Source organism: Protopterus annectens, chromosome 6.part0 (genome assembly GCF_019279795.1).
Source record: "Protopterus annectens isolate FY-2018-M chromosome 6.part0, PAN1.0, whole genome shotgun sequence".
NCBI lineage: Eukaryota > Metazoa > Chordata > Ceratodontiformes > Protopteridae > Protopterus > Protopterus annectens.
This window is the reverse complement of record NC_056737.1, coordinates 839,435,498-839,460,568: the sequence shown is the minus strand read 5'-3', so window position 1 is coordinate 839,460,568 and position 25,071 is coordinate 839,435,498. Positions and strand designations below refer to the sequence as shown.

Here is a 25,071-nt window from a genome sequence, read left to right as displayed (position 1 = left end):
GCTACATTCAACAAACGCACTATTAAGCGTCGGGCGGAGTTCGCCCAGCATTATTTTGGGAAAGCATTTAACTATACTAAGTCGTCGGATACTCCGACTCCAGTTTTGTCTAAAAAACGCAAAGACAAGGACAGACACTCTAGGTCCGCGGCCTCTACCGACACCACGCCAAAGCAGACTACACGTGGTTCGGTTCTCAGCGAGGCACCTACGCAGCCCCTGATTACCGATGACACATCTTTGGCGGTGTCTCCTGTACATGAGGTCGCAGGCTCCTCGGCACACACCCTGACTACAGATACCGAAGCCACGCTTGGCGTTGAAACACAGAATGTGGATAGGTCCACCTCCACTCAAGGTGTCTTCAGACCTTCCTCTTCTTTCTCCATCAAGGCTTTCACCAAGTCTAAAGCTACCATGCACCCTAAGAGGCCAGCTACACAGGGCCCATCTCCAGGACCCATGCCTAAGAAACAGATGCTTAAAATGGCTGAGGATTTAATTACCTCTAATCAGAGGTTCTCTGCCACCTCCGGACAAAAGACCCAGAGTGGAGGAAGATTCCCCCTCCTCTGATCAGGGCTCCATTTCAGAGCACTCTGATTATCAGGAACAGTCTTACTCCCCCTTTTGAAGACTCTGATGCAGAGGAATCTATTCCTTCTGTATCCCCTCCTGAGGATTACTCATTTGGTGAAACTCTGCATACCTTAAGGGAACACTTTCACTGGGAAGGCCAGGATTATTCAGATTCCAAGAAAAGGCTCAGGGAATTTCTTTTGTTACCCCAGCACGAGCCTCTGGCTATACCTCCTGTCCTGGACATCCTAGATGATGTTTACTCGGAGGCCTGCCTTAACCCGGACTCTCTTCCTCCAGCTCCAGTTAAGCCTGACAGGTACTACAGGGTTCCTGACTCTCACCAATTTTTATACAAAAGCCATGCTGCTGACCTAGAAACCATCTCACAGGGGCCCAAGGGAGTTAAGGCCTCCATTGCCAAAAACCCATTGCCTTCCGAGAGAGATTCCAGATCCTTAGAAAGGTGGAGAAAAAAGGTATATACCTCGGCTACCTTATCCATGAGGGCCTTAAACTGTCAGTTTCATATGCTAAAATACCAACAGTTTCTGTTAACTCAATTGAAAAGTAAAATGTCACAACCTGAACAACCAGACATGGAGTTGCAGGATTTGATGCATAGTGCAGAACAAGTGGGTAAACATACCTTACAATGTGGTTTTGATGCTCTAGAGGCCTCATGTAGAGCTGCTGTTACAGGCTCAGTCATACGTAGGCATGCCTGGCTCAAGGAACAAGCCTTGCCTGATCATGTCAAAGCTAAATTACTAGACGCCCCTCTTCAAAAGGATGTACTATTTGGGGCAAATGCTGAGGAAGTATTATGGAAAATGGAGGAAAAGGCTAAATCAATGCAAACTGTGAAATAATTCCTGCAGGTTTTAGTAGAAATTGGCCTTCCAAAAACTGGTCCTTTCCTGCCACAGACAGACCCCAAAGAGGCAGATACAGGTGCCCCAGGGGCAGAGGGCAAACACAAGGCTCGTACAGAGGCAGACAATGGCAAGCTCCTACACAGAGGTGGTGAGGACAACTCGCCATCTTTCAGAAAGCAAAAACCAATGACTTTCCCCTTTGCATGCCAACCAGATCTCAAATGACAGCCCCCTTAGGAGGAAAGCTGGCACTATTCTCAAAAAATTGGCATATTGTCACAAAGGACAAATGGATCCTGAACATTATAAACAGAGGCTACAAATTCCATTTTCATACCCTTCCAAAAATTAAAGGCATGCCAAACCTGCCACACAATCAAAGGGCAGAGGCACAAAAGCAAATTTCAGGTCTTAACATGAAAGCTATTCAAGAGGTACCTGCACACGAACAAGGTCAAGGTTTTTATTCCAGGCTATTTCTGGTGCCAAGGAAGGGAAAAGATTGGAGACCTATTTTGGATCTTTCCATCCTAAACAAATTCCTACTTGTACCAAAATTCAAGATGCTCACTCTACAGCAACTTCTTCCCATGCTGAGCAAGGAGTCTAGGCTGGTAACATTGGACCTCAAGGAGGCATACCTGCATGTCCCAATCAGACAAAATTGCAGAAGATACCTCAGATTTCTTGCAGGTTTAACCCATTATCAATTCTCTGCATTGCCCTTTGGTTTATCTACTGCGCCCAGAGTATTCACGAAATGGCTGGCATCAGTAATTGCCTACTGCAGACTTCAAGGGATACAAATATACCCTTATTTGGACGACTGCCTGATCCAAGCGGACAGCAAGCACATTCTTCTGAAACATCTGGCTTATGTAATAATGTTATTAAACTCTCTAGGATACACAGTCAACAAAGAGAAATCAAGACTAATACCCTCTCAGAAGATAATTTTCCTGGGTGCCAATTTGGGCACAAACACCCAGATGGCCTACCTCACGCCAGAGAAACAGGGGCAACTAATTCAATATTTCAGAACACTGGCAAATTGCACCAGGCTGACTGCAAGGAAAATCCTGCAGGCTCTGGGATTCATGGCATCTTGCATCTTACTAATCCCATGTGCAAAGCTGCATATGAGAAAACTACAATGGTACCTAAAAAACATATGGTCTCAACACAGCCACAGTTTGGAAACAATACCACTAATTCCATGTCTGCAAAAGGAATTTCTTTGGTGGGCTCAAGCATGCCAAACAAACACATGTCTTCCATTCAGCAAGCCTCTAGCAAATCAAGTCATCACAACAGACACCTCGGACTACGCCTGGGGGGGCGCACATGACAGACCGGTGCATTCAGGGCAAATGGACCCAAAAAGAATTAAGCACCTTCACATCAATCAAAAAGAAATGCTAGCAGTGATAAATGCTATTATAGCTTTCAAGGACCTTCTACAACCAGGCCAGCTATTGATAAGAACAGACAACACCACAGTTATGTGGTACATAAACAAGCAGGGAGGAACACATTCTTATCCCCTATGCACTGGCCATGTCACTTTGGAACATGGCCATGGACTTACAAATGGAACTACAAGCACAGTACTTGCCAGGCAAGGAAAACACGCTGGCAGACAACCTAAGCAGGAATATGACAGATCCACACGAATGGAAGTTGCATCCAAAAGTTTTTACAGAAATAATCCAAGAATGGGGAAGGCCAGACCTAGATCTCTTTGCCTCCCACAAAAGTCATCAATTGACAAAAATCTGCTCTAGGATCTTCCATCCAAAGGCCTGGAGAGTGGACGCTCTCTCTTTTGGACATCAATGACAGTTTATGCTTTCCCACCTCTTCCTCTGCTGCCCGAAGTCCTATTGAAGACCAAAGCAGACAGACCAAAGATGATCCTCATTGCTCCGGACTAGCCAAGGCAGCACTGGTACCCACTCCTGAGGAGCCGGACTCATTCCCCACCATGGACCCTGCCTCTAATGCCGCCTCTTCTGACTCAGCACAGCTTCAAAACTCTTTTCAGTCAGCTGAAAACACTCAATCTAGCTGCATGGAAGATTCCTTAGCATCGCAGCAGGCCCTGCTCTCCAAGGAGGTGCAGGATGTCATTTTGGAGGCCAGAAGGCCATCAACTAGAAAAGCTTATTCTGCAAAATGGAAACGTTTTTGTGTTTGGAATGAGAAAAAGGGCCAGTGCCCTGGAAAACTGAGTTTACCTCAAATACTACAATATTTGGCTGAACTGCTAAGCAGTGGTCTTTCGTTCTCCTCAATCAAAATCCATGCCTCAGCCATTTCTGCAGAATACAACACTGACCCACCTTTATTCTCTCACCCTCTAAGACAGTTCCTCAGAGGGGCTAAGAATTTAAGACCTCCAAGAAAACCACCAATACCTGCTTGGGATCTTAATTTCATTCTGGAAAAACTGACTTTGCCTCCTTTTGAGCCAGCTGCCTCGTCAGATTTACAGTATTTGTCCTGGAAAACAGCTTTTCTGGCTATCACTTCAGCTCGTAGAGTTTCAGAACTACAGGGTGTTATGGCTGTCCAGCCTTTTATCATCTTCCATCAGGACAGAGTTTCATTACGTACCAACCCGTCCTTTATGCCTAAAGTGGTATCCAGGGTAGCTTTAAATCAGGCCATGCATTTACCTACTTTTTATCCTAATCCTCAAAACAAAGGAGAGATTACTGCATTCCCTGGACATCCACAGACAACTGTGTTATTATTTAGACAGAACAAAACCTTTCAGAAAATCAGAACAGCTTTTTGTGGCCTATGCGGTAGGAGCTCAAGGAAAGTCAATATCCAAACAGACAATCTCAAAATGGATAGCCCACTGCGTATGCTTTTGCTATTCCTTTCATTGCAAAACTGTACCTACAGGCATTAGAACTCATTCTACCGGGGCCACAGCCACCTCTGCAGCCTTCCTCAGAGGAGTTCCTACCAAGGATATTTTAGAAGCAGCCACTTGGAGGTTCTGTGCATACCTTCTCCAAGCACTACAACCTACCATTATACTCCAAATCTAGAGCAGGCTTTGCCACTGCAGTCTTGCAGGGCATTTTGGCTCCTCCTAGCTCCACCTAGTGCCTACCGCCCTTTTCTTAGCTTTGGGATTCTACCCATCTGTTATGACTGCAGCTGTATGCATGATGAACATAGTACAGTTTTGTACCTACCATAAATGTAGATGTTGGGAGTGATAATACAGCTGCAGTCCATGTTTCCCTCCCTCCTTCCCCTCTAGGGGTCTTCTTTTATGGTGTATTTGCTTGCAACTACTGGTCTTTGATTATATTGCATTGCATTATTATATAATGTTATGTATTGCCTTCTTTCTGGGGGCACCTGACGTGGGGCAAGAAAAACTGAAGAAAATGGCGTCTGCTGGTTCTTTTATACCCCTGTCGCACTGACGTCAGGGAAGAAGCGACTACAACTGACGCCGGACCTAGTCTTTGGAATTTGGCCGACCGAGGACCCGCCTGACTGCAGGAGAACCCATCTGTTATGACTGCAGCTGTATTAGCACTCGAACATCTACATTTATGGTAGGTACAAAACTGTACTTCTGCTGACCAGGATTTTCCCTTATCTACCTGTGAGGATTCTGATGCTGAGGAGACTATTCCCTCTGCTTCCACTCCAGAGGGTTTATCTTTTGGTGAAACCTTGCATACTCTTAGGGAGCATTACTCTGATTCTTAAAAGATGCTTAGGGTTTTCTTACTCTTGACCCAGCACAGGCCGTTGGCTATCTCCCCTCTACTGGACATTGTTGATGATGCCTTTTCAGAGTCTAGCTTGGTCCCTGACTCTACCTCCTGCTCCCAGAAAACCTGACGGATACTACAGGGTTCCTGACTCTCACAAGTTCCTTTTTAAAAATCCTACTGCGGATCCTGAGACTATATCACAGGAACCCAAGGGCATTAAAGCTACTACTGGCAAAAATTCTACACCCTCTGATAAAGATTCCAGGGCACTGGATGGATGGGGTAAGAAGGTATACACTTCTGCAACCTTGGCTATTAGGGCCTTAAACTGCCAGTTTCATATGTTGAAGTATCAACAGCATATTTTTGGATTTCTTAAACTGAACTGATGTTGATTCCTGACCTGCTGAAATTAAGGATTTACAGTATTTAATGCATTCTGCTGAACAAGTTGGAAAAAATAATTTGCAATGTGGTTTTGTTTCACTGGAGGCATCTTGCAGGGCTGCTGTCACTGGGTCTGTATTTAGAAGGCATGCTTGGCTTAAGGAGCAGTCTTTGCCAGATCATGTTAAAGCTAAATTGCTGGATGCTCCCTTAAATCAGGAATGCCTGTTTGGCAACAAAGAAGTGCTAGTACTTAAAAAGATAGAGGAAATATGCTAAATCTATGCAGACTGTTAGATTTCCTACAAGTACAGCCTCCAAGATTTAGTAGGTATTAGCCCTCTAAGAATTGGTCCTTTCCTGGCCCTTCTTTGCCTTCTCAGCTCAAGCCCAGAACCAGCATAACACCCAGGCTTCAGTCTCAGGGTATTCACAGGACTGAGCAGTGTGGGGCTCACACTTCCAAATCAGGGAGTAGTAAGAATCCCCCCTATGGTAAACTGTCTCAATGACTTAAACTTCCAAGCTCTTCTCAACTGACTGCTCCTTTAGGGGGAAAGATTGCTCTACAGGCAAAAACTGGGAACTTATTACCCAGGACAAATGGGTTTTAAATAGTTTCCCAAGGATACAGATTTCACTTCCACAAGTTACCAACCCCCAAGCGGTTGGTCAGATCTACCCCCAAATCAGTGGGCAGAGGCTCAAAAGCAAATACTCTTATCTCTTAAGCATAAGGGCTATTAAGACTGTACCAGAAGAGGAAAAGGGACAAGGTATCTACTTAAGACTTTTCCTGGTACCCAGAAAATAAAATTCATGGCGTCCTAATCTGGACCTTTCTATCCTAAACACCTTTTTGGTGATCCCAAAATTCAAGATGCTAACCCTTCAGCAGTTGCTTCCTATGCTAGGCAAGGATGCCTGGTTGACAATACTGGATCTAAAGGAAGCCTACCTGCACACCCCAATCAGGGAATCTTGCAGAAGATACCTACGCTTCAAAGCAGGCTACATGCATTATCAGTTCTCTGCACTGCTCTTTGGCTTATCTACTGCGCCCAGGGTATTCACAAAGTGCCTAGCTCCAGTCATTGCATTCTGCAGGCAAACAAATATTCAAATATACCCATACTTGGACGATTGTCTAATTCAGGCAGAAAACCAGGACATACTTTTGAATCCTCTGGCTTTTGTACAAAGGGTGCTAACTTGTCTGGGGTACACCATAAACGAAAAGAAATCGCATCTTGTGCCCTGTCAAATTATGTTCCTGGGAGCAAGCTTGACCGAAACTTCCCAGATGGCTTTCCTCATGCCAGAGAAAGAAATTTGACAACTTACTTTAAACTAGTGGCCACAAAAACCCTGCTATCTGAAAGGCAAATACTGCAAACCTTGGGGTTCATGGCCTCCAGTGTTCTAATTCCATATGCAAGACTGCATTTGAGGAAACTACAAATGGTATCTAAAAAACCTATGGTGTCAGCATTCTCAGGATCTAGAAGCAGTGATACCGATCATACCTTGTCTACAATTAGAGTCCCTTTGGTGGGCAAAGGCCTGCCACCAAAACAAGGGACTACCATTCACTCTACCCCTTAAGGCCCAAACCCTAACAGATGAATCAGAGTATGCATGGGGGGCTCACCTGGCAGGGAAGTGCATTCAGGGTAAATGGAACCCAAGTCAAATGCACCTGCAAATCAGTCAAAAAGGAATGTTAGCTGTACGGAATGCTCTGACAGCCTTCAAGGACCACATTCATCCAGGACAATTAACGGTAAAGACTGACAACACCACTGTTATGTGGTACATAAACAAGCAGGGGATGCACCCATTTGTACCCCCTCTGCAGACTAGCCATGGCTCTGTGGAACACAGCCTTGAGCTACCAAGTGCATCTACAGGCTCAGTTCCTGCCAGGAAAGCTAAATACATTGTCAGACGAACTAAGCAGAAATCTAATGGACCCACACGAGTGGAAACTGGAACCAAAGACTTTCAACATGTTGATAAATAGGGGAGCCCAGATATAGACCTGTTTGCCTCCCCCCAGAACTACCAATTGGACAAATTCTGCACAAGGACTCCCCACAAACAAGCTTGGAAAGTGGATGCCCGGTCCTTCAACTGGTAAAATCTATAAATTTATGCTGTCCGCCTCTGTTTCTCCAAAGTACAACTAAAGATCAAACAGGACAAACAAAGGACGATACTGATTGTACCAGACTGGCCACACCAGCACTGGTACCACATCTTGCGCAGTGTCACTGCTGGATCCATGGCACCTGCCTCAGACCCTTACCCTGCTGTCCCAGCAGGAGGGCCAAATTCTGCATCATCAGCTTCAAACACTGAACCTGGCAGCTTGGCTAATTTCCTAATCTCTCCGTTACCACCCCCTCAGTAAACAAGTGTTGGGTGTCATTTTGGAGGCAAGGAGGCCTAGTACTAGAAAATCTTATGTTGAAAAATGGAAAAGATTCTGTTCCTGGAACCAAACTCAAGGGATGGGCACAGCAGCGCCCAATTTACCTCTGATTTTTCAATACTTAACTGAGATGCTTCACAAGGGCCTTTCTTTTTCCTCCATCAAAAGTCATGCCTCAGCCATTTCAGCTCATTACAACACAGAACCACCCCTCTTCTCTCATCCACTGCTCAAGCAGTTCCTCAGAGGAGCCAAAAACTTAAGACCACCCAGGAGAGCCCCAACTCCAGCCTGGGACCTTAACTTTGTATTGGAAAAACTCGCTCTACCTCCTTTTGAGCCAGCTGCAAGTGCAGAGTTAAAATTCCTTTCGTGGGAAACAGCCTTCCTCTTGGCAATCACTTCAGCGAGAAAGGTGTCAGAATTACAGGCCCTTTTGGCAGTGGAGCCTTTCATCATCTTTCATGCAGACAGGGTGTCCTTCAGGACCAATCTCTCCATGACCAAGGTAGTATCCAGTGTGGCTCTTAATCAGTCCATTTGCCCACCTTCTTTTCTAATCCACAGAAAGAAGGAGAATGGATACTGCACTCCTTAGATGTGCACAGACAACATAGATTTTACTTGGACAGGACTAAACCTCAAAGGAAATCTAACAACTGCTGGTGGCATTTGCTGTAGGGGCAGAGGGGAAGGCCATTTGAAAGCAAACCATTTCTAAATGGATAGGTCATTGCATTCATTTCTGTTATAAGCACCATGGAAAACCTACCCACAAAGGGGATAAGACCACACTCAACCAGGCCTGCATCTACCTCTACAGCCTTTCTCAGAGGTGTTCCTACCAGGGACATCCTAGAAGCTGCTACCTGAAGTTCTGTACATACATTCACCAAGCATTACCATTTGCCTATTTTCTCTAAATCCAGAGCTGGCTTTGCCACTCCAGTCTTGCAGGGCCTTATAGCTGTTCCAGATGCTATCTAAATTCCTCCTCCCATCCTTAGCTTTGGGAATCTACCCAAATGTGATGACTGCAACAGTGAATACACTCTAACATCTACATTTTATGGTAAGTGTGCACAACTGTACTTTTTATGCCTTGTTAAACACCTGCACAATTCGCCGGGCTATTTTTGTCACTAAATTCTTTCACACTTGTTCTCCGTATTCTGAAATGGCTTCAATAAGCCATCCGACTACCAATCTTCCGACAAAATGTAAGGATAAAGACAGGGACAGACTGCATAGGCCGGTACTCAGTGAGGTGCCTTTGCAGCCCCTGATACCCGCTACTACAGATTCTCAGGGCTCTGTTGAGACCCATTAGGAGTCCTGTATGCCGCGAGTTGCTTCGTCGACTTTGGAACCTGCGGATGTCACTACCTTGGATGGGTTTGGAGCCGTTGTGCAGGCATCTGCTTCTGAGGGTGTATTCCAACCTTCTGATGTTCGTATTAAACAGACTTTATTTTTGACTAAATCTGCCGACTTTCTCAGGCCCAGAGTTCACACTACGCCTAGAAAGCAGACGACCAAAGCGTATGCTCAAGCTCCCATGCCACGGAAACAGATGCTTAGAATGGCTGAAGACCATATAACTTTAATTAGGGGAAGCCAGCCTTCCCCCTCTATAAGACAAAGGATTGATTTTCCTTCTGATTCTACCGACTGAGTGTCTGATGACTCTGATACCTCTGATTACCAAGACATTCCCTTATCTATCTGAGGATTCCGATGCAGAGGATTCCATTCCCTCTGCCTCCCCTCCAGAGGACTTTTCTTTTGATGAAACCTTGCATACATTAAAGGAGCATTTCTGCTGGGAATGCCAGGACTACCCACAGTCCAAAAAGATTCTCTGATAATTTTTAGACTTGCCTCACTACAGTCCTCTAGCTATACCGCCTGTCCTGGATAGTGTAGAAGATGTCTTCATGGAGTCCAGTCTAACTTCTGATTCTTTACCACCAGCTCCTAGAAAGCCTGACCTTGGTACTACAGAGTACCTGACTCCCACAAATTTCTCTTTAAGAATCCCACTGTGGATCCAGAGACCATTTCCCAGGGACCTAAATGTATTAAGGCCATTACAGCCAAAATCCCTACCCCTTCGTACAGGGATTCTAGAGCTTTAGACAGATGGGGTAAGAAGTTATACACCTCTATAACTCTTGCCATAAGGACTTTAAATTGCCAGTTTCACAAAGTGTCAGCTGCATGTCATTGAATTAAACAGAATGTTGTTGCTTCCAATTTGTGCAGAGAATAGATTGCAAGAGTTAATGCATTCTGCAAACCAAGTTAGTAAACATACTTTGCAGGGTGGTTTTGATGCCTTAGAAGCATCTTGCAGGGCTGCTATCACTGGGTCTATACTGAGAAGGCATGCTTGGCTGAAGGAACAAATCCTGCCAGACCATGTCAAAACAAAATTGCACCAGGAACGCTAGTTTGGCACAAATGCCGAAGTTCTTAAAAAGATGGAGGAAAAAGCTGAATCTATGCAAACTGTTAAATTTCTTACAGGTACAGCCACCTAGATTCAGTAGGCATTGGCCTTCTAAAAATTGGTCCTTTCCAGTCTCTCCCAGCCCTTCAGTCCAAACCCAGGGGCAACAGACCACCAAGACTACAGTCTCAGGGTATGCAGAGATCTAAGCAATGGCGTGATCCAGTCTCTAAAACTGGGAGTGGTAAGCCACCCCCTTATTGAAAAAGTTCACAATGCCTTGTCTATCATTCTTCCCCATGCCCATGTACTCACCCTGCAGACTAAAAATAGGGATTTCCCTTACCCAGGACCAATGGGGTCCTAAGCATTGTATACCAGGGATACTGATTCTACTTCCACTCGCTGCCAACTCCAAGTTGGATGCCAGACCATCCTCCAAACCAGTGGGCAGAGGCTCAAAAGCAAGTATTTTGTGTCCTCAGTATCAGGGTTATTTAACCTATTACAGTATAGCAGAGGGGACAGGGTTTCTATTCCAGACTGTTCCTGGTGCCCAAAAAAGAGAGCTCATAGTGCCCTATCTTGGATCTGTCCATTCTCAACACCTCCCTGGGGGTCCCAAAATTCCAGAAGGCTTACACTACAGCAGCTGCTTCCTGTGCTAGCCAAGGACTCTTGGCTAGTCACCCTAGACTTAAAATAAACTTTTCTGCACATCCCCACAAGGGAATCTTGCAGGAAATAACTACATTTCAGGGCAGGCTCTATGCACTGACAGTAATCTGCACTTTTCTTTGGCTTATCTGCTGTGCCCAGGGTATTCTCACAGTGCCTGGCTCCAGCCATTGCATACTGCAGGCAGAGAAATTCATATTTACCCATGCTTGGATGATGGCCTGATTCAGGTGAATAGCCAGGAATTGCTACTTTAGCACCTGGCATTTTTAGAGGCTTTTAACTTCTCTGTGGTACACCATCAACGAAAAGAAATCCTATCTGGTGCCCAGCCGAAAGGTTGTATTCCTGGGAGCAAGCTTGCACACAACTTCCCAGGTGGCATTCCTCACTCCAGAAAAGCAGGTTCATTTGACAAACTACTTCAAACTTAATGGCCTCAAAGACCCAGCTATCTGCAAGAAAAATACTGCAAGCCCTAGGATTCAGGGCCTTATGCATTCTACTAATTCCTTATGCAAGACTGCATATGAGGAAACTTCAATGGTCCTTATGTCTCTGGTTTCCACACTCAGGACTTGGAAACACTCATTCCTATCATTCTTTGTCTAAGGGAAGAGTTCTGTTGGTGGGCAGACGCTTGCAATCACAACAAGGGGCTTCCTTTCCCTCAGCCCACATTTGGAGTTATCTGCTTGCAGGTAGCCCTCAGCCGGCCTGAATACCAGAGTCTTGGGATTTCTGCGTCAGATGCTGTCACTTCCATGACGTCAGGTCGTCAGGGGTATAAAACATGCAGCCGATGCCATTACATGAGTCTTTCTTGCCGTGCGGTGCCAGAAGCAGTTCGCAAGTGCCGGTCTGCCGACTCTTGAACTTCTTGTTTTCGAGCTTCAGACCTGAAGTCTTCTAAAAGATAAGTACCCCGTTGGGGATCCTTTTTTCTTGCTCTAACCGATGTCAGAAAAAATTAATAATTGTCTTGCTTGTGGAAAGCAAATACATCGGAGATTTTCTTTCTTACTGCGTCACCTGTTTAGGCCCAGACCACGACGTCCCTCACTGTTGGTTTTGTGTCTTGTTCAGTGCCCGAACTATCCATCGTCGGGCAATTTTTGTAGCTAAATACTTTCACTTTCAATCTCCATACTCCGCAGTGATGTTGGTAAGCCATCTGACTTACCGATCTTCTGAAAAAACGTAAGGTTAAAGACTGAGACAGACCTCCTTGGTCCAAAACTGCCGATGACTCTACCGTTAAGCTAGTCACCAGTCTGCCGGTACTCTGTGAGGTGCTTTCGCAGCACCTGATACTCACTTCTACAGATGTGCAGGCCTCTACTGTGACCCATTCAGAGTCCGTTATGCCACGAGATGCTGCTTCGACTATGGAACCTGCGGAGGTCTGTACCTTGGATGGGTCTGTAGCCGATGTGCATGCACCGGCTTCTGAGGGTGTATTTAGGCTTACCGATTTTCATATTAAACGGACAACTTCATTTCAAGCCAAAAATACGGAATTTCTCAAGCCTAAAGTTCACACTACACCTAGGAAACCGACCAAAGCACATTCTCAGGCCCACATGCCTCAAAACAAATGATTAGAATGGCTGAAGACCTTGTTACCTTAATTAGAGGAAGCCAGCCTTCCCCCTCAGAGACCTAGAACTGATTTTCCTTCTGATCCAGGAATCTGATATCTGTTCCTTTTGACTACCAGAACACACACTTATTTGCCTATGAGGATTCTGATGCAGAGGATTCCATACCCTCTGCTTCCCCTCCAGAAGATTTTTCTTTTGGTGAAACGCTGCATACCTATAGGTAGCATTTCCGCTGGGAAAGCCATGACTACTCTGTCCAAAATGAGACTCAGGGAATTTTTAAACCTGCCTCAGCACAGGCCTCTAGCTATCCCTCCTGTTCTGGTGATAGATGTTTTCTTGGAATCCAACCTTATCCCAGATGCTTTGCTTCCAGCTCCCAGGAAACCTGACAGGTACTATAGAGTACCTGACACTCTCAAATTCCTTTTCAAGAATCCTACTGCGGATCCAGAGACCATTTCCCAAGGACCAAAAGGCATTAAGGCTTACTACTGCCAAGAAACCTACCCCTTCTGACAGGGATATTCTAGGGCTTTAGACAGATTGGGTAAGAAGGTATATACCTCTGCTACTCTGCTTTAAATTGCCAGTTTCGTATGTTAAAGTATCAGCAGCATATTATGGGGCTAATTAAACAGAAAATGATGCTGATTCCTGACTGTGCAGAACACAAAAGATTTACTAGAGTTTTAATGCATTCTGCTGACCAAGTTGGAAAACATGATTTTCAGTGTGGTTTTGATGCTTTAGAAGCATCTTGTAGGGCTGCTGTCACTGGGTCTCTTCTTAGAAGGCATGCTTGGCGTAAGGATCAAAACTTGCCAGATCATGTCAAAGCAAAATTACTAGATGCACCCTTAAACCAAGAGTGCCTATTTGGCAATAAAGCATAAGTAGTTCTCAAAAGGATGGAGGAGAAAGCTTAAATCTATGCAAACTGTTATAGATTTCTTACAAGTACAGCCACCCAGATTCAGTAGGCATTGGCCTTCAAAGAACTGGTCCTTTCCAGTCCCTTCCAGGTCTTCTCAGTCTAAACCCAGGGGCAGCAGACCCCCCCCCCCAAGACTTCAGTCTCAGATTATGCACAGATCTAAGCAATGGGGTGCTCCCACGTCCAAAACATTTAGTAAGCCACCCCCCCATGGTAAACTTGCAAAATGACTTATCCTCAACTCCCCCAAGCCTTGCTAAATACTTGCACCTTTAGGAGGAAAACGTGCCCTGCATGCAAAAAATTGGGGATACATTACCAAAGACAAATGGGTTTTAAACATGGTTTCCCTAGGGTACAGATTCCACTTCCACTAACTCCCAACCCTAAGTGGATGGCCAGACCTCCCCCCAAACCAGTGGGCGGAGGCCCAAAAGCAAGTACTTTCTCTCCTCCGCATCAGGGCTATTCAACCTATCCTAGCAGAACAAAGGGAACACGGCTTTTATTCAAGACTGTTTCTGGTTCCCAGAAAAGAAAACTCCTGGCGTCCTATCCTGGATTTGTCTATTCTCATCACCTTTCTGGTGTTTCCAAAATTCAAAATGCTCTCTCTCCAACAGCTGCTTCCTGTGCTAGCCAAGGATGCCTGGCTGTCCAACCTGGACTTAAAAGAAGCTTACCTGCACATCCCCGTAAGGGAATCTTGCAGGAAATACCGTGACTTCAGGGCAGGCTCAATGCACGGTCAGATGTTCATCGTGCATACAGCTGCAGTCATAAAAGATGGGTTATCCTGCCGTCAGGCGGGTCCTCGGTCGGCCGAATTCCAAAGTCTAGGTCCGGCGTCTGTTGTCGTTGCTTCTTCCCTGACGTCAGTGCGGCAGGGGTATAAAAGAACCAGCCAACGCCATTTTCTCCAGTCTTTCTTGCAGCGCGGTGCCCGAAGCAGAAGCAGTTCGCAAGTGCCGGTCGGCCAGCTTCTGAGATTTATGAAAATTTTTCAGCCGAAGTCTTCTTGAAAGCTAAGTACCCCATTAGGGAAACTTTTCTTGCCTCAAACCGGTGTCAGATAAAGTTAATAATTGCATTTCTTGTGGGAAGCAAATACTGCATAAGGATTTCCATTCCTTGCTTAGGCCCAGACCACGACGTCTCGGCCTGTCGTTTTTGTGCTAGATTCAACAAACGCACTTTTGTCAGTTTTCTGCACTTCCCTTTGCTTTTCTACTGCGCCCAGGGTATTCACAAAGTGCCTAGCTCCAGCCATTGCTTTTGGCAGGCAGAGAAGTATTCAGATTTACCCATACTTGGGCGATTGCCTGATTCAGGGGGAAAGTCGGGACTTGTTACTACAGCACCTGGCATTTGTAAGGAGACTTCTAACTTCACTGGGGTACACCATCAACAAAAAGAAATCACACCTAGTACCCTGCCAACAAGTTTTATTCCTGGGAGCAAGCTTGAACACAACTTCCCAGATGGCATTCCTCACTCCAGAGAAACAAATTTGACAACTTACCTCAACCTACTGGCTTTAAAAACCCAGCTATCTGCAAGGAAAATACTTCAAGCTCTGGGGTTCATGGCCTCTTGCATTCTGTTAATTCCATATGCAAGACTGCATATGAGGAAACTTCAGTGGTATCTAAAAAAGTCTATGGTGTCAACATTCTCAGGACCTGGAAACAGTAATTCCTATAATTCCATGTCTAAGGGCAGAGTTCCTTTGGTTGGCAGAGGCCTGCAAGCACAACAAGGGACTCTTTCACACTACTCCCTGTTGCCCAAACCCTAACAGAAGCTTCAGACTGTTCATGGGGGAGCTGACATGGCAGAGCAGTGCATTCAGGACAAATGGAACCCAAAGCAGATGCACCTGCATATCAATCAAAAAGAAATGTTAGCTGTACAGAATGCTCTGACAGCCTTCAAATGCCCTATGCTTCCAGGACAACTGTTGGCAGACACAGACAGCACCACAGTTGTGGTACATAAACAAGCAGAAGGGAGCACATTCCTAGCCACTTTGCAGACTAGCCATGGCTCTGTGGAACACAGCCTTGAGCAACCAAGTACACCAAGCTCAATTCCTGCCAGGCAAACTACATTCACTGGCAGATGGCTTAAGCAAAAATCTCATGGACCCACATGAATGGAAACTGGAACCCAAAATATTCAAGCTTTTGGGGAACAGATGGGGGGACACCAGAGGGGGACCTGTTTGCTTCCCCTCAGAACTATCAATTGAACAAATACTGCACCAGAACTCCCCACAGCCAAGCTTGGAAGGTGGATGCCCTGTCCTTTTCCTGGGAAAGCCTCTCAGTCTATGCCTTTCCCCCTCTCGAAGGTTCTACTAAAAGTCAAACCGGACAAGCCAAGGACAATCCTGATTGCACCAGACTGGCCACGTCAAGACTGGTATCCTCTTTTGCGCAGTGTGACAGTGCTACAACCATGGCACCTGCCTCAGACCCATTCCCTGCTGTCCCTGCAGGGGGGCCAAATTCTGCACCCTCTGCTTTAGACCCTGAAACTTGCAGCCTGGCTAATCCCCTGAACTCACCTCTAGCAACCCTCAGTAAGCAGGTGCTGGATGTCATTCTTGAGGCAAGAAGGCCTAGTGCTAGAAAATCCTATTCAGAAAAGTGGAAAAGATGCTGTTCCTGGAGCCAGTCTCAAGGGATGGGGCACAAGTGTGCCCAGCTTACCTCATATACTAGATTAACAGAAATGCTCCACAAGGGCCCATCGTTCTCTTTAAGATTCATGCCTCTGCCATCTGAGCTCATTATAATACTGAGCCCCGCCCCTCTTCTATCTGGTAAAACAGTTCCTTATAGGGGCCAAAAGTTTAAGACCCCCCAGGAGAGCTCCCACTCCAGCTTGGGACTATAATTTTGTATTGGAAAATCTTACACCCCCCCCCCCCCTTTGAACTGGCTGCTCCAGCAGAGTTGAAATTCCTCTGGTGGAAAACAGCTTTACTTCTAGCCATCACTTCAGCAAGAAGAGTGTCTGAACTGCAGGCCCGTATGGCAGTGGAACCCTTCATTATCTTCCATGCGGACAGGGTTTCCCTCAGGACTTAACCCATCTTTTATGCCCAAGGTGATGTCTAGTGTGGCTTTAAACCAAGTCCATTCATTTGCCTACCTTTTTCCCTAATCCTCAAAATAAAGGGGAAAGGATACTGCATTCTCTAGACATGCACAGACAGCTTAGATTCTATTTGGAGAGTACTAAACCTCTCAAAATCTGACCAGCTGCTAGTCACTTTGCTGCAGGTGCAGAGGGGAAGGCCATTTCAAAGCAAACCATATCTAAATGGATAGCGCACTGCATCCATTTCTGCTACAAGCACCATGGAAAACCTACCCCACAGGGGATAAGAACACATTCCACTAGGGCTACATCTATGTATTTCTCAGAGGAGTCCCTACCTGGGACATCCTGGAAGCTGCAACCTGGAGCTCTGTACACACTTTTACCAAACATTACCACTTACCTATCTGTTATAAATCCAGAGCTGCATTTGCCACATCAGTCTTGTAGGGCGTGATTGCCAGTCCCAGTGCTTCTTAATCTACCTCCACCCTTCCTTAGCTTTGGGAATCAACCCAAATGTGATGACTGCAACAGTGAAACGTGAAGAACATAGTACAGTTGTGTACATTTACCATAAATGTAGATGTGTATTCACTGTTGCAGTCCTGGTTATCCTTCCTGAAGCATCCTGATTCTTTGCTTTCACCTATCCTTTTTGGTTTGGCATATCTTATTATGTGCATTTGCTTTTTGCTGGGGGTGTTCCACACCATATAATCGCTCCCTATTTTGGGAGTACCTGACATCTGGGGCAAGAAAAACTGATGTAATGGCGTTGACTGCATGTTTTATACCCCCTGACGTCATGGAAGAAGCGACAGCATCCGGCGCAGAAATCCCAAGACTCTGGTATTCAGGCCAGCTGTGGGCTACCTGCAGGCAGATAACCCAAATGTGACGACTGCAACAGTGAATACACTTTAACATCTACATTTATGGTAAGTGTGCACAGCTGCACTGTAGTTGCCTTCTGACATACTCATACCATGGAAAATCCATTCCAGGCAGTGTAAAGGCGTATTCTTGAGCCTTAGCTTCTGTAATGGCATACTGGATAGGGGTAGACTGATGTTCATCGTGCATACAGCTGCAGTCATAACAGATGGGTTTTCCTGCCATCAGGCGGGTCCTCGGTCGAACGAATTCCAAGGTCTAGGTCCGGCGTCGGATGTCGTCGCTTCTTCCCTGACATCAGTGCGACGGGTATAAAAGAACCAGCCGATGCCATTTTCCTCCGTCTTTCTTGCCGCGCGGTGCCCGAAGCAGAAGCAGTTCGCAAGTGCCGGTCGGCCAGCTCCTGAGAATACGAATATTTTTCAACCGAAGTCTTCTTGAAAGCTAAGTACCCTGTTGGGGAAACTTTTCTTGCCTCAGACCGATGTCAGACAAAGTTAATAATTGCATTTCATGTGGGAAGCAAATACTGCATAAGGATTTCCATTCCCTCTGCATTCCTTGCTTAGGCCCAGACCAAGACGTCTCGGCCTGTCGTTTTTGTGCTACATTCAACAGACGCACTATTAAGCGTCGGGCGGAGTTCGCCCAACACTATTTTGACAAAAAGTTTAATTACATTATGTCGTCGGATACCCCGACTCCAGTTTTGAGTAAGACGCAAAGATAAGGACCAACATACGAGGTACGTGACTTCTACCGACACCACGCTAAAGCTGACTACAGGTGCTCCGGTTCTCAGCGAGACGCCTACGCAGCCCTTGACTACCGATGACACTTCATTAGTGGTGTCTTCTGTGCCAGAGGTCGCAATCTCTTCGGCCCACACCCCGACTACAGATACCGAAGCCACTCTTGGCGGGGAAACTGTTTAGACAGGCCTGCCACCTCTCAAGGTGTCTTCAGGCTGCCTTCTTTTTCCATTAAGGCTTTCACTAAATCTAAAGCAGCCATGCATACTAAGACAAGCTCCACAGGGCCCCTCTCAAGGCCCCATGCCTAAAAAGCAGATGCTCAAAATGGCTGAGGATTTGATTACTCTTATCAGGGGTTCTCAACCCCCCTCGGACAAAAGGCCCAGAGTGGAGGAAGAATACCCTTCCTCGGATCAGGCCTCCTTTACTTCAGAACATTCTGAAGACCATGAACATTCATACTCCCCTTTTGAAGATTCTGATGCAGAGGAGTCCATTCCCTCTGCCCCCCCCCCCCAGGACTACTCTTTTGGGGAAACCTTGCACACCTTGAGGGAACACTTCCACTGGGAAGGCCAAGATTACTCAGACTCCAAGAAAAGGCTCAGGGATTTCCTCTTGCTCCCTCAGCACAGGCCTCTGGCTATCCCTCCTGTTTTAGACATACTAGATGATGTGTATTCAGAGGCCAGCCTTAACCCAGATTCTTTACCTCCAGCTCCAGTCAAGCCTGACCGGTATTACCGGGTTCCTGATTCACACCAATTCCTATACAAAAGCCATGCGGCTGACCCAGAAACTATTTCACAGGGTCCCAAGGGAATTAAGGCCTCCACTGCCAAAAATCCATTACCTTCAGAGAGAGATTCCAGAGCTTTAGAAAGGTGGGGGAAAAAGGTATACACCTCAGCCACTTTAACCATGAGGGCATTAAACTGTCAGTTCCATATGTTAAAGTATCAACAGTTTTTGTTATCTCAGTTGAAAAGCAAAATGTCACAACCTGAACAACCAGACTTGGAGTTGCAGGATTTGTTGCATAGTGCAGAGCAAGTGGGTAAACATACCTTGCAACGTGGTTTTGATGCTTTAGGGGCCTCATGTAGAGCTGCTGTTACAGGATCAGTCATACGTAGACATGCTTGGCTCAAAGAGCAAACCTTACCAGATCATGTCAAAGCTAAATTACTAGATGCACCTCCTCAAAAAGATGTATTGTTTGGTGTTAAAGCTGAGGAGGTATTAAAGAAAATGGAGGAAAAGGCAAAATCAATGCAAACAGTGAAAGATTTCCTACAAGTACAACCTCCACGTTTCAGTAGAAATTGGCCTTCAAAAAATTGGTCCTTTCCAGCCATGGACAGACCTCAGAGGTAGATACAGGCGCCTGAGGGGTAGAGGGCAATCTCAAGGATCATTTAGAGGCAGACAATGGCAAGCACCTACACCAAGAGGTGGTGAGGATAGTTCACAGCCATTCAGAAAGCAGAACCAATGACTTTCCCCTTTGCATGCCAAGCAAGGCTCAAATGGCAGCACCTTTAGGCGGAAAACTGGCATTTTCGAAAAATTGGCATATTGTCACAAGACGAATGGATCCTGGACATTGTAGACAGAGGCTACAGATTCCACTTCCACACCCTTCCAAAAATGAGAGGCATGCCAAACCTGCCACACAATCAAAGGGCAGAGGCACAAAAACAAATTTCAGATCTTATGGACATGAAAGCTATTCAAGAGGTACCTGCACAAGAACAGGGTGAAGGTTTTTACTCCAGACTATTCCTGGTACCAAGGAAGGGCAAAGATTGGAGACCTATTTTGGACCTATCTATCCTAAACACATATTTACTCGTACCAAAATTCAAGATGCTCACATTACAGCAGCTTCTTCCCATGCTGGGCAAGGAGTCTTGGCTGGTAACATTGGACCTCAAGGAGGCATACCTGCATGTCCCAGTCAGACAAGATTGCAGAAGATACCTCAAATTTCTTGCAGGTTCAACCCATTATCAATTCTCTGCATTGCCCTTTGGCTTATCTACTGCGCCCAGTGTTCACGAAATGCTTGGCATCAGTAATTGCCTATTGCAGACTTCAAGGGATACAAATATACCCATATTTGGATGACTGCCTGATCCAAGCGGACAGCAAACGCACACTTATGAAACACCTGGCGTTTGTAATGTTGTTGAATTCTCTGGGATACACAGTCAACAAAAAGAAATCAAGACTAATACCCTCTCAAATAATAATTTTCCTGGGTGCCAGCTTGAATACAAACACCCAGATGGCCTACCTCACGCCAGAGAAACAAGGGCAACTAACTCAACACTTCAGAAAACTGGCAACCTTCACCAGGCTGACTGCAAGGAAAATCCTGCAGGCTCTGGGATTCATGGCATCTTGCATCCTGCTAATCCCATGTGCAAAGCTGCATATGTGGAAACTTCAATGGTACCTAAAAAACTTATGGTCTCAACACAGCCACAGTTTGGAAACAATTATACCACTGATTCCATGCCTTCAAAAGGAATTTCTGTGGTGGGCTCAAGCATGCCAAAGAAACAAACATAGGTCTCCCATTCTGCAAGCCTCAAGCAAATCAAATCATCACAACAGACGCCTCGGACTACGCCTGGGGGGTGCACATGACAGATCGGTGCATTCAGGGCAAATGGTCACAAAAAGAAAAGCACCTACACATCAATCAAAAGGAAATGCTAGCAGTAATAAATGCTATTATGGCTTTCAAAGACCTACTGCATCCAGGCCAGCTATTGATAAGGACAGACAACACCACAGTGATGTGGTATATAAACAAACAGGGAGGAACCCATTCATATCCCCTATGCAGGCTAGCCATGTCTCTTTGGAACATGGCTCTGGAATTACAAATCCAACTTCAAGCGCAGTTCCTGCCAGGCAAGGAAAACACGCTGGCAGACAACCTAAGCAGAAATATGACAGATCCACATGAATGGAAGTTGTATCCTCAAGTTTTTACAAAGATAATTCAAGCATGGGGAAGGCCAGACCTAGATCTCTTTGCCACCCACAGAAATTACCAATTGACAAAATTCTGCTCAAGGACCTTTCATCCACAGGCCTGGAATTCATCCACAGGCCTGGAAAGTGGACCCACTCTTTCAGTTGGACAACAATGACAGTTTATGCCTTTCCACCTCTTCCTCTGCTGCCCAAAGTTCTATTAAAAGCCAGAGCAGACAGACCCAAGATGATTCTCATTGCTCCAGACTGGCCAAGACAACACTGGTACCCACTCCTGAGGAGCCTGACGCATTCCCCACCATGGATCCTGCCTCTAATGCCTCTTCTACTGACTCGGCACAACTTCAAAACTCTTCAGTCAGCTGAAAACACTCAATCTAGCCGCATAGAGGATTCCTTAAATTCACAACAGACCCTACTCTCCAAGGAGGTGCAGGATGTCATTTTGGAGGCCAGAAGGCCTTCTATTAGAAAAGCCTACTCCGCAAAATGGAAACTGTTTTGTGCCTGGAATCAGAAAAAGGGTCAGCATTCTGGAATACTGAATTTACCTCAAATATTACAGTACCTAGCTGAGATGCTAAGCAGTGGACTATCATTCTCCTCCAAAATCCATGCCTCAGCCATTTCTGCAGAATACAACACTGATCCTCCTTTATTCTCTCACCCTCTCTTAAGACAGTTCCTCAGAGGGGCTAAGAATATAAAACCCCCAAGGAAGCAACCAGTATCTGCTTAGGACCTCAATTTCATTGTAGAAAAACTGACCCTGCCTCCTTTTGAGCCAGCTGCTTCAACAGAACTGCAATTTTTGTCATGGAAAACAGCCTTCCTTCTGGCTATCACCTCAGCAAGCAGGGTTTCGGAACTACAAGCCCTCATGGCTGTGCAGCCTTTCATCATTTTCCATCAGGACAGAGCTTCCTTACGAACCAACCCTTCCTTTATGCCAAAGGTAGTATCCGGGGTAGCCTTGAATCAGGCTATACACTTGCCTACCTTTTACCCTAATCCACAAAACAAAGGGGAGAGACTACTATATTCCTTGGACATTCACAGACAGCGCCGTTATTTGGACAGAACAAAGCCTTTAAGAAAATCAGAGCAACTTTGTGTCCTATGCTACAGGTGCTCAAGGGAAGCCTATTTCCAAACAGACAATCTCAAAATGGATAGCCCACTGCATACGCTTTTGTTACTCTTTTCATGGTAAAACTGTACCTACAGGCATCAGATCTCACTCCACAAGGGCCACAGCTACCTCTGCAGCTTTCCTCAAGGGGGGGGGTTCCTACCAAGGATATTTTGGAAGCAGCCACTTGGAGGTTCTGTACATACTTTCTCCAAGCACTATCACCTACCATTATACTCCAAATCTAGAGCGGGCTTTGCCACTGCAGTCTTGCAGGGCATCCTGGCTGCTCCTAGTTCCACTTAGTGCCTACCACCCCTTTTTAGCTTTGGGATTCTACCCATCTGTTATGACTGCAGCTGTATGCACGATGAACATAGTACAGTTTTGTACCTACCATAAATGTAGATGTTCGAGTGCTAATACAGCTGCAGTCGAGGTTTCCCTCCCTCCTTCCTCTCTTGAGACAGGCCTAATGGCTAACACCTCCTCATACAACCTGATTAGGGTATTATTTTATGCTGTATTTGCTTGCAGCTACTGTTTTTTGATTATATTGCATTGCATTATTACATAAATTTATGTTTTGCCTTCCTTCTGGGGGCACCTGACATCTGGGGCAAGAAAAACTGAAGAAAATGGCGTTGGCTGGTTCTTTTATACCCCTGTCGCACTGACGTCAGGGAAGAAGTGACGACATCCGACCTAGACTTTGGAATTCGGCCGACCGAGGACCCGCCTGACGGCAGGAAAACCCATCTGTTATGACTGCAGCTGTATTAGCACTCTAACATCTACATTTATGGTAGGTACAAAACTGTACTTTTTAGAGCACTATCTTGATTCTCGTTTTACAAAGCACTACAAATTGGATTCCTTTTCTAGATCCACAGCAAGCTTTTCTAAGACCATTCTCCAGGGGATTCTGGACCCTTATCGATCTTGCTCGATATGAGGTAATTTGACATTTGTTATAGGTTGGGGAAGTCAGAAGCCAGGATCCAAAGGTCTGAAGTTGCTGAGGTCTGATCAGTCTTATCTGAATTCCTAAAGGTCGAACTAGCTGAAAATAGGACAACACAGATCTGTTATGGTAAGTATGTAAATTTTGTTTTTTCATTTAGTTTGTTCAGGACAAGATGTCCTTTTGTTCGTGTTGCAGTATTCTACTAGTGAGTTTACCCTTCCGTTCAACTTGTCAGGCCAAGTTTCTAAAGCTTTTTCAGCCCCTGTTGGTGCGTCTGACGTATAGGCAGGTACATGGGCCATAAAGGTGATGTCTGCATGCACCAGTCCGCATTACTTTTCAGCCGCCAGCCGTACACCAGGTGTTCCTGCTACTCACGGATGTCGGATCTGTCTCACATTTAAGACAAGTACCCTGTTGAGGCCTTTTTTCTTCAGTCCTTGGTTTTGATAGTCTGTTCATGTCTGGTAAGAGTAAGTACAGCTGTGGTCGTCAAATCTTCCACAAAGACACCCATGAGTAGTGTCTCTTCTGTTTGGGTAGGGAGCATTATTACAAAAACTGCGCTGTCTGTAAATCATTCTTCCCCAAGACCCTTCACCATCACTTACAGGCTGTCTATTGTATCTGGAAAACCAACGCCTAAGACAGATAGCTCTCTGTATGGAAGCTGCCTCTGAAATCCCAACCGAACAGCCAAGGAAGAGGGCCAAGTCCATGCGGCCTATGGCTTCCACTACGCCTCCCTCTGCTGCACCTCATCATGTAGCCATAATCAGCTTGGATGCGGATTCTGCTTCTGCCACCATAGATAAAGTGGGTACCTGTCAGGAGGCCGCACACTAGAGTGGACAACATGTCTGGGGAGGATGTACAGGCACCTGTTAAACACTAGGAGGGAAACAGTACCTTCAGTGGGCGCTTCGACCCAGCCTCCGCCGCTCCTATAGTCTCTCCCAGGCCTACCGCCAGCCAGATGCCGGCTGGGCCATCCAAGAAAAAGCAAATGACCAGGCATATTTCTCCACCTCCTGAGGCCTTTCCTGACTGGCAGGCGTTCAGCCAGAGTCTTTACAATGCCTTCCTGGCCCTTAGGACTTCCTCTGAGTTCGCCCTTGCGGCTGCCCCTCTTCTCAGTCCTAGGTCTTCTATACCTGAAAGGACAGTCAGCCAGCCTGCAGGGAAAGAGCTGTCTGATTCCTCTGAGGACTCGCTATCCTACTCTTCCCAGATCTCATCACCTCTGGGATATGGATCGCCTGAAGAGGCCTCTGCTGAGCCTGACTCCCCTGTGGACGACCTTACCTTTGGGGACATAATCTGATGAGAGAACACTTTTTAAGTGGGAATGTTCAGGCATGTCTGAAGCACAAAAAATTTTTTAACTTGATTCAAATGGAATCACTTAATCCCTCACCTGTACAACCTGCCTTCCTAGATGCATTCTCAGCAGCATCCATTAATCCTGATTCCCAACCTCCTCCCCCTTGAAGGGCAGGTAG

The 25,071-nt window shown here is 45.9% G+C and overlaps 1 protein-coding gene across 1 annotated transcript in view; it reads left to right on the top strand.

The window, feature by feature from the left end:
- Nucleotides 1–25,071, top strand: part of MARK3 (microtubule affinity regulating kinase 3) — a gene marked incomplete in the record, with an annotated part of 2,430,063 nt that overhangs the window by 799,839 nt on the left and 1,605,153 nt on the right.